At 41.7% G+C, this 11,038-nt stretch overlaps 1 long non-coding RNA gene across 1 annotated transcript in view; it reads left to right on the forward strand.

The window, feature by feature from the left end:
• LOC138568798 (uncharacterized) overlaps positions 1 to 10,683 on the forward strand; it is a 175,062-nt gene extending 164,379 nt beyond the window's left edge. The window contains exons 2-3 of the long non-coding RNA XR_011302989.1: positions 7,790 to 7,865; positions 9,459 to 10,683. This is a non-coding gene — a long non-coding RNA (uncharacterized lncRNA). The remainder of the gene's footprint in view (positions 1 to 7,789; positions 7,866 to 9,458) is intronic.
• Positions 10,684 to 11,038: the final 355 nt, after the last annotated feature.

The raw sequence follows: 11,038 nt of genomic DNA on the forward strand, positions 1-11,038 counted from the left end.
AGATTCAGGCCCTAAGTGCATATGTATCATTTTCATTTTGTCCCTGTGGTTACTTTAATCAGGGCCCACCACATCTATTTGCTTTGTCACGGGTCCACAATTAAAAACCACACCACGCAAAGTGCCTATAGTGTGTGTGCACAGCTGTTTTCTTAGAACCAAAAGGCTTGTGCACTTTCTAAATACTTATACAGGTCTAAAACCCTCTCAAACCAAAACAAATATTTGTTTTAAAATAACAAATGTGTTATAAAATAAAACTGTGGCTGCTTTAAGCAATCTTCCCTGTGTCTATATAAATACAGTGTCTGTTGGGTTTGTCAATTTCCTTCTAAAAATGTACTCGTTTGCACCATGGTTTAAAGCAGCATTTTTATTTTAGGGCTGTCCATGATTTCCTTCGCACAGAGGGCTATTCAGACAAGTGATGTGTGCCAGTTCACAATACCTCATGGCGCTTGTTTGCATAGTCAATGATCAGCATTTAAAAAGTTTAACTATGTTAAAACCACACGGCTTGTCATATTATTGTGCGCGCTGTCAGCAATGTATGTGGCGATAGACCCTAGCCCCAAGGCTTTCATTTTACACAAAGAATGTCCCCGCTGCTGGAAACTTCATGAACCAGCTTGACATTTTAAACATTTTAATTACCTAAAAGCCAACGTGTCAAAGACCCTCTGCATTAAAAAAACATAAAATGAGGATTACAAAATGACCTTATGATGCTGGGCAGATTCCAGAGACAGTTTTTCCATTTCCCTGCACACTTCAACTTAAATATATGGAAATGCAGGCTGCCAGTTAATCCTACCTGAAGCTAAAGAATACACAAATTTAGTTTTAAAAGCTCTGTTTGCACCATTAAATAAAAATACACAGGTCTAGATTCTAGAACATACACTTTTAAAATGGTTTTCACATCTTGTTTAAAATATTGTACAATTTTAAAACACCACTATTTATTTACAAGCTTGCAATTAATACAAAGTATCAACTCACTTTTTAAAAGTAGAAGGCCTCTTTCATCACCAGACTTTAGATGTCCTGGGGTCTTCAGTTCCAGCCGGGGGCTGCAATTGTCCCGAAATCCGCAGCAATGTTCTGGCAGGCTTCCAAGCATAGGTTTTAAAAACATCTGACCACCCCCCACCCCTTCAGCAGAACACCCCCCATCTGTCGGTCTTTGAGGCACAGCAGTCACATGCTAGTTGAAGACTACAGGCGCGTTGGGGCTATGCTTCCTTTACAATGAATAGGGCCATGCAAATACAGTTTATTCACACCAGGCACATGGCAGTGCCTGATTAAAATAGCCTCTGGGTTTCATTGCAAGGTTGGATCATTCTGATGTGGCTTCATATCGTTTGTAATAAACATAAAAACCAAAACAGTTGAGTCAGAGCTCTGGGCCTCATGTGTGTGTCGTCATCTGTGAATTCTCTGCCCTGCCGTGGCATTTTCATAAAAGCATGCTCCGGCAGTGTTGATGGAACACTGCTTTCTGCACAACAGGGAGAATGGTAGAATTCAGTGTCCCAGCATGTTGCATGAGTTTGCTTGTGTCTTTTTTTTTGTAGTCCTGGAATTAGATCTTCACTTTTCATTTTGTTGCATATTATAAACTATATATTCACAGGCGCTGTAGCTCAGCTGTTAAATAATTTAGCTGTAATTATTCTTTTTTTGATATCGCATTTTCTGTTTCAATTTTGATATAAAAATCAATATCATTTTGATATCAAAACCTTTTTTATATACATTTTTCTAAGATTTTTATATAAAAAATGTTTTAAATTTTCATATCAAAATGTTTTTAATCACATTTTTGTAAACATTTAGAAATAAAATATGTTGATATCAAAAACGTTTTGATATAAAAATGTACATTTTATATATACATTTTTTTAAATTTTGCACTAAAAAAAGTTTTGATATCAAATGATAACATTTTATATACAAATCTGATATCATTTTGATATAAAAATCCAATATGAAAAATGTTTGATATAAAAAATACCTTTTTGATATCAATTTTTTTGATAAATAGAAATAATATAAAGTTTATATCAAATTATTCAAAGGCTTCTCAAAGGCCAGCATTATATAACATCATGACGTCATACCATCAAGACCACAACCCACTCCCACATCATTGCCACGTCACCAAACCCTAACACCCACTGTCTAACTCCTCACAACTCACTTTTCCCTCGACCAAGCAACAGCGCACACACACTCTCCCATATAAAAACATTTCGATATACACTTTATATCAAACCATATCAAAGTATACAAACACACTTTACGTAGCCATTGATATAAAATGGATATCAAATTGATATATAATTTGGTGTAGAAACATTTTGATATAAAAAATGTATTGATATCAAATTCCATGTAAAAAAGAAATCAAACGCATAAAGACAACCAGGGGGCATTGCCATGTGTCAAAATTTCACATTGGAAAAAAGTCCCCGCCTTTACTACTCATTTCTAGAACTTAGGTGGTCCTCTTGCTCTTTCAGCCATTTCTGCAGGGCATCTCACATAATGGATCCTTGCATGGAAAGATGTCTTGTTCCAATATTCTTATCTTTATTGTGGATGCTATGAGTCAAGCCTAGGGTTATAAAGTTGGTGGCCCAGCTGGAATGGTCTGGTCCCAACATTTTTATTAAAACATCATTATAAAAAATGTAACAAATACATTTTCGGATCATTACTTTAAAATAGTGCATAACACCTAAGATGTTTCTACTATTGTCAGCATATGCAAATATTAACATTTTAATATAATGAGTTTAACTATGAGCACTGTGCTTTGAAAACCATTCTCTTGTTCAGATTACAGAATGCTGTGTTCAACTATTTTTACTCACTTTTAAGAAAAAACAGTCAAATAAGTTCAGCAAACGGTCGTGCAGATATGTCACAATACACTGGTAAAGAAAACAAACACAAATAAATAAATATGATTGAAGTTCCAAAAGATAAAGGTTTACTTTACTTAAACTCATACAAAGTAGATTCCGAAGTGAGTTTATTGAAACAATGTCATAACAGAACTGTAAGAGATATCTGTTAGTTCAAAGATGCACAATCGGGTGAGTAAAATGCAGTGGGAACTATAGGGCACTGACTGAGCCTTAGATTTCCACAGTACAGACAGAATTGTGCATGGGTGACTATCAACTACGAGGAAATACTCAAGCAAGGGATTCAGAGTCGCATTTAATAGATCACAAAGGAAAAGCTGGAGTTGTCTATAAAGTGACCCTGACCCCTGAGTTGAAATATTTCTCCTTAGTTGCTACTTTACTCACCCATGTACAGTTGTAGAAAGTTGGACTGAGGTATGCAGTTGGCCTGAGGCGCTGGGACTAACAGTGAGTAAGAAGAGTAAGATGATTCCTCAAAAAATACCTGACAAATAGTTGAAACAAGGGTTGCCGCACGTATGAGGGACTGGCAGTTACCTCAAAACTGCTAATTTGACACAAATACAGACTCTGGTTTGTTACCTCTGAAACGTTGCGCAGCCCTAACACTAGTAAAGTACTGAGCAGATATACTGGATCAATGCCAAATAATAAAGCACAATGCAACATGTTGTGTAGTTAGAAAAAGATCATAAGCCAAAGAGCTATTAGAAGTGTTTTTAAGAGTCAATGTAAAACATAAATGCCGACATGTGTTTCGACCCTTAACAATGGGTCTTTTTTAAGGCAGAACGTGTGGTAGATCATCTAGGTTAGGCAATGCGAAGCAAGTCACGGAGGTACAGATAATGTCAAATCCGAGGATTACCTACTTGGCAGAAATTTTGCATTTATATGCTATGTAGCGAGGAGTTATGTAATCAGAATGTAATCTTGATTGTGAGTCGTACTAGTTAAACATTTCGTCCTTCCGTCAACATAGCTCCAGAGGGGATCTAACCCCATTACTTGTAGCCCTCGTTTGCATTCTGATCACATAACTCCTAATAGCTCTTTGGCTTATGATCTTTTTCGAACTACACAACGTGTTGCATTGTGCTTTATTGTTTGGCATTGATCCAGTATATCTACTCAGTACTTTACTAGTGTTAGGGCTGCGCAATGTTTCAGAGGTGACAAACCCGAGTCTGTACATGTACAGTTGTATGTTGTATTTGGGTTTCTATTAACCCATTTCGTTATAGCCAAGGCAATGCAGCGTCCTTTCATCTAAGAGGTCATCACTTCTCGTTTCACCGAAGCTTCCGTTCATGTGGGCAGAAGTAGGCTATGGGCTTCTGCCATGTGTCAGGAGCAGCACTGTGAAGAGGGACCTGCCGAGCCTTCAAGCAAGAAAGTGTGCGGCTGTGTGACGTCATCGTTGTGAAATATGACTTACATATGGCTTTCATGTTTCACTGTGGTTAGCTCCTAGATATGACTTTTCATTTGTTGTAAAGTGCATGAATGGGTTCAAAGGAACCTATATACAACAATCTTATGTTTTGAATGTGAATGTACAGGTGATCCCTGCATGCGTGGTCCTTTTAGCAATGATGTAGATGATGATTGATGTACTCTTGGAATGAAGATGTTTGGAGGGTTCTATGTACTTTCATCGGCAGGCTTTTTGATGAGTTCTTTGCTGAAAAAATGTCAATGAAAAAACTCATTGCATTTTTATTTTTGTATTCAGGGTTATATTTGGGGGGCTCCCCCCAAACCTCCCATCCCTATTATTTAATCTGTATAACCAACCCCTTACATCCCCTTACCCATCCCCTATATATTTTCCAATAAGCTTTTTCATTTTATATTTTTCGGTAGAAAGCTCACCGAAAAAAAACCTGGGGATGAGACAACTATATACCGTTTTGAGTAGAGGTCTAAAGCTAGTGAGTGAAATTAATGTGGTGGCTTTGGTGGGGGTGAGGGGGTATGAGCCAGCTTGCTAATGTAGGTTTCCAGAGAGAACTATAGTCTGTTGTTGTGATTTCTAATGAAGACATGCTTATTAAAAATGTTATGGCATCCCATGCCAAACACATTTCTATCCACCATCCAGCATGATGCAGTTTGTCTGCAGTTTCCAGTTTTTTGTGATTGTTTGGATTGTGACTGTGCGCTTGAGATCAAGCAGTGCCTTTGTATACGATATGAGGGGTCCACTCCACAGAGTGGATGTGAAATGCCCAGGATTGCTGGACACTGCCCCAATCATGCTTCCAGTTTGGTTTAATACTAAAGCAATAGAACCCGAGGAGGAGGGGCATTACCAAACTGGTAATGCCCCTGGGGCAATAGTTATAAGCCCGAGCAAAGCAAGTGCTTTAACATAGCCCTGTGGGCATTACCAGACCAATAATTCCCCCCCAAGGGTTCCATCGCTATACGTACCCTGGCACGTTATATCTGGGTACTAATATTGTTTTTTGTCGAGTTGTGAAATGGAATGAAAGCTGTTTCTCAGCACGAGAAAAAAAGAAAAGAAAATAGCCGCCATGGATCTGGGAGAAGGGACTACACATAGTCCATGTCCCTTCTCCCTTTCCATGGTGGCCAGACAAACAATAGAAAGGAACTTGGATGGACCAGGCGCTTGGAGAACCCTTAGTATGTAGGCCTTTGTCATGCTGGTAGGGACCCGATAAGGGCCAATCAGGTCATTTTTAACAATCTGATTGTCCCTCGCCGGGTACTACTGTGATGTAATAGTCTGCTTAATTGATATCGGCAGGCACAGGATCACAACGATTAAAGAAGGGAGCCTTTTTAACAGATAATTAAATAGTAAAACAGTTACACATTTTAATTTGATACCATGCCGCAGAGGTCTATTCGCAGATATGGAAAAGAACTTCAGAAAATCATAAATTCCCAATATTGAGAATGTGACTACCAAAACGTTTGTCATGGACCAAAGGAACCTTGTGATTACTAACATCAAATAACTGCGAAAAAAGGTGCTTGTGTCGTTACGACAAAGGGCAGGGCTATGCAGGATAGATTTGAGGGACTCGTGCTCTCAACAAACTTGCGATTGTGATCTTGTGGGTTGTCAGCTTAGCACTCTACCCTCTTATCTCAGAGCATGTACATTTCTCCCCATGCGTGGTTCAAATTGTAAACTTCTACTCTGATGTTTCCGACTGAACGGTTCACTCTTTATTTCATGATTAACCAACCCCCTCCCTGATCACCTATATTTTAGCGAGTTAGATTTCCTATTTGGGAATTGTGCTGCCTTTCTATATTATGTATCCTACCTTCCCGTTTATGGTTCATGTTTTATATTTTTTCTGTGATTGTTATGTATGCGTCATCATGCCTATGGGTCCATTGAGCGCGGTACAAATGTAATAAAGTAAAGTTAAAAAAAGTAAGCCAGGAGATCTCTAGTCAGTCATGAATACTCTTGTAATTCCAGGGAGATCTGTGCTCTCTGGTTGCAGACTCTTCAATCGTGGGGATTTACAGCCACTTGCTTGCAAGGAAGGGAACCCGCTGGGTGATTTAGGCCAAAACTGGTCTGTGACTTAGGCATTTGTTCTTTTAATGTTTCTGGTATCCAGAACTATTTGTGTAGCATTAAAAACATGTTATGATAGTAATACTGAAGCAAGTGTTTTATTTTCTCCACTCCAGATGTTGTACCACATTAAATGAAACCCCTGAATCTGATTCACAGGTTTTCCCCATGATGTATAAGTGGCTACCTTGTTATTCTTCCACCAATTGTAAATGCAGGAGGCTGCATGGCAGGATTTGGAGGAATTGGTCAAACACGATAAGAGGTCATGGGTGGTGAGTGCCCACTCATGAGACTGTCATATAATGATCAATGCACACATGGTAGGGTGTTCACGTGCATCCCTGCCATAGCATTTAGTTCATTGGTGAAAACTAAGTAGTGTGTCATTTTGGAGGTGGTCTGATGCCACATGAATAATGTTGTCCAACCAATTGATTCAGCACATTCTTTTTTCTTTAATTTTAGGATGTGGGTTATTCCTCAAAGTGATGTGGTCTGAACATTGTAGTTTGACTCAGAGTTTGCACTCAGGTTTGTGGCCTACCTTTAAAGTCTCCACAGTTATGTGGTATGTGTTTTTGTTTTTCCTCGACATTAAAGGTAGGACTGTTAGGTGAAAAACAGAATTGAAAGCTCCTTACCCTTCACGTGGGAATATGTTTGGAGATCGGTAGTGCCAGTGGTGCATGTGTCTACTTTGGACTCCTCAAAGGGCCTCATTACAACCCCGGCGTTAAGGGCTTTACGGCGCCGTAAACGGCGCCGACCCTTAACGCCGGATTCCGAGGTCCCTTAGCGCCATGGAGATCTTAACGGCTGCTTTTTGCAGCCGTTAAGATCCATGGCGCTAAGGGACCTTGTCGTTAATTACGCCACCGTAATTTACGGTGGCGTAATTAACGCCTTCCCCACTCCCATTATGCCCTATGGGGCAAAAATGGGAATGGGGAAGGGTAAATGGGGATTGGGGACTTACCAACCCGCCAAACTCGGAATGGGGCGGTAAGTCCGCCAACCACCATGGCGTAAACATAGTTTACGCCATGGTGGTAAAGGTACGAACCAGGCGGTAACTTACCGCCTGGGTCGTAATGAGGCCCAAAGTCTTCAAAATTAAGTCCACTCAGTCTTTTGGGAGTCTCTTTTTCTCGTTATGTATGAAGTTGTTTAACTAATATCTAGAATTTTGAAAAATGGTCCAGGGAGCGAGAGTGGGTCGAGCGTATAGTTTACTTTAGGCACAATCATCAATTTTTTGTAACATCTTTTTTTTTAGATTTTCATCAACGAAAAGATAACAAAAGCTTCAAGCACATCATAGCCGAATTCGATATTATCCTACACAGAATTTGGTGAGTCACGCATATTAGCTCGTCCCAATTAGAAGACTTTGAGCATGTTTACAAATGCAGTCAAACCTATGCGTCACAGAAGCCAATTAAGGCCTAGTGAGACAATCTTATTACACCATCCATGAAGAAGTCCTAGAAAATAATCAACCATTTAACGTAAAACATCAACAGTCTTATAAAAATATTGATAGTTGAATGCAGGGGACCGCCAATGCAAGCACCTATGTGCTGTGGAGTCCCCTGAATGCAATTTTAAATGTCCATGAGGAGAGGTGGACAACGAAAGAGTAAATGTGAGGCGGAGAACTGCTGCGGTGTCCATGTTGGTGCAGGGCATTAGATGATATGTGTGATCCATGTGGGTGCCCCTCAGGGTCTAGGTGAAGGCTGGCACTACATTTATGGCACTAAGTCATCCGGTTTCTGGTGGTTACTTTGCAATAGCCTGCAAGCCCCTATGAGCTCTGTAGTAAGCAGATGCATGAGGTTTGCTCGCATGCCATTTAATCAAATCCCATTTCTCTGCATTGCTTTACCCACACTGTACCACACAAATGCAGGTGGGTGGTCCCCACACTCTCCCTCAGAGTTTAAGGGTTTAGGAGCCTGACACTAGAACCTTTGTTCAGGTTCTTCACTGATTTCATTGTATTTCATTTTTTCCAAGGGCGCATTTCACTCAACTTCCTCTCTGTGGGGTGACCTGAATACAGTCACGATCATCAAACAGGAGGTTCCCCTTTACTGCTTGCAATGTTACTCTCTATGAATGGCACTGAATTGGCGACGGGTAGATGGTATGCAACAGGTGGGCATGTAGTGGGTAAGTGGTAGGCAGAGGGCAACAGAAGACAGACAAGCCAGTCGGGTACAGGCAGCAAGAAAGAAAGTGGACACAGCTAAGGAGAGAATTTGAGACAGTAGTCAGCTGAACATACAGGCAGACAGACTGCAGGATAAACCCAGGCATGGGAGCGGCAGAGTCCAGGAGTCTTCACGGGAAAAAGATCATGCGTGACATAGCAGGTCTGCATTTTTGTAACGATCCAGGTATGGCCCGGTCACACACACATTCACCCACCTTTCTGCTGGACCTTCTATGCATGATATGATAGGTTATTTATAATGCGCTTAATACCCAGAGGTTTCTAAGCGCGGACCCGAGGATCTCGAACCTGTGTTGCTCTGTGTCATCTTGCTTCCAAGACGAGCACGTTGCCCCTGAGCTATCCTCCTGAGACACACACACATACCTTCACACCTTGCTGGTTATGGTTGTGCCTTGCACTCTATGCCCATGTCTCATTGCAGAGTCTTTTATTGCCGCACAGCAGTGTTGATTGTTATTATGTTGATGCCTGCTAAAAGCTGGTTGCTGTATTTTACCTTTTCCCCATCTTCTCTGTTCAGTATGTATCTGAGGTAATGATTGCCTGGAAGTGGAATGTTGTGTGAATGCTCACTTTTGGGTGTTCTCTGAATGACAGTTCATGAGAGGCTAGCTTAGACAGAGGATGGCCGGTGGATGTGTCCTGATGTGTTCCCATGTACCGGATACCTGTAACTGAATCTATGCTTCCTTTTGTAACTCAGGCGCCAGTGTGATCTGTGGTGGAAGGCACTTTTTAACAATGGCGACATCCTGGATGAAACTGCGCCGTGGTAGGAGGGACCTGCGCTGTGCTTGGGGAACAGCTGAAGAAGGGGACATCCACCACCCCCCAAACCCAGGAAGAAAATGACCCTCTCTCTGCAGTGCAAGCAAAGTGCCAGCCTCCTAGTGGTCTGTCTGAGTGGTGGACTATGCTGATGCTGCCTGGGGCAGCCAGTACAGAGATGCCTGCTGACTACGGGTAAGAAGCGGCCAGTGAAGAGTAGTGGCCTTGGAGCACGGGGAGTGGTAGGCAGTACAGGAGTGCCTTATATTTTCCGTTTAGTTATCCACAGCTGTTTTATTGTGCAACAGGAACAGGGGAGTGGTGCCATGCTGGAGTGCAGAACGGCATGGGCGAGAGGGCTCGGTACTCGTTGGTGCTGCCTGGGTGAGTTAGTCCCAGGCGTCGGCGTATCGAGCTAAGAGCTCTGTCTAACTCCGTGACCGGAGCTTGAATGATGATGTTGTGGAGCGTTGCAGCGTTCGAGGGCAATGACCTTGAAAGGTCCTTCAAGGGAAGTCCTGATGTTGTGACTATCCAGATAGTATTGACGTGCAGAGAGTGTTAAAGAAAAGCACCTTACAATGAATAGCATGTACAACATATTACGGAGAAGCTACAACGCTGCAGGGGGAGAACGGGGTGCTGAGGATGGAGTGGTGACGTGTGACCAGATGTAAGAGTCATCAGGCTTTCTTGGCATCCTGAGGAATGGCGTGGACAGCATACTTTTAAATTCTTATTCAACGTTGTGAGAGTGAGTTTCCTCGCTATCTTACATTGCGCAGCAACGTACTGTCGGGGAGAAAATGATGTCATTCAATTCAGTGGGGCCACTTCCACTGTTGAAACACCTGCGTCCCTTTGGGTGGATTTCTGGGAGGCACGTGACTGGCATTGGAGCCTATGCGGCAAAGGTGCTTATTTTGCCATTTTGGAAAGTATGCACAGGCTGATGAAGGAGATCATATTTAAATTCTGTGGGGGCTAAATGTTCTTCAGCGGAAATGATCTGTTTCAGTGTAATGAGAGATGTAGTAGTTTTGAGGTGATGCGGGGTCTGTTGGTATGATGACCAGGTGGTGCATTGGAGGCATGTCATGGCCTCTGAGTATGTTAGTTAAAACAACAGAATTTTGTTAGATGCATTGTACTGTTGTTATTTCACAAGTTTGAGTCCATTGTATAGTCCTAGTCTGTAGAATGGACTCAAACTTGTACAATGTAAAATAATTTGGGTGGCGTAATGGGTGAAGTGAGGAATGGGTAGGACGTGTCAATTGAGAAGAAGTATTGGACAGCTAGTCACTATGGGATATTGGTTCCTTGTGTCGTGTTGGGGTTTTAGTCACCTCTGCCATTTTTATGGGGTTGGACATCTGTGCATTTTAGAGGTGTTGGACGCCCGTGCATTTTTGGGGTGTTGTGCACCCATGCATTTTTAGGGTTTTGGACACCTGGGTCATTTAGGGGGTTTTGGAACCTGGCCATTTTAGAGGTGTCGGACACCCATGCATT

This window comes from Ambystoma mexicanum, chromosome 1p (genome assembly GCF_040938575.1).
Source record: "Ambystoma mexicanum isolate Mex_15411 chromosome 1p, UKY_AmexF1_1, whole genome shotgun sequence".
In the NCBI taxonomy this organism is placed as follows: Eukaryota; Metazoa; Chordata; class Amphibia; order Caudata; family Ambystomatidae; genus Ambystoma; species Ambystoma mexicanum.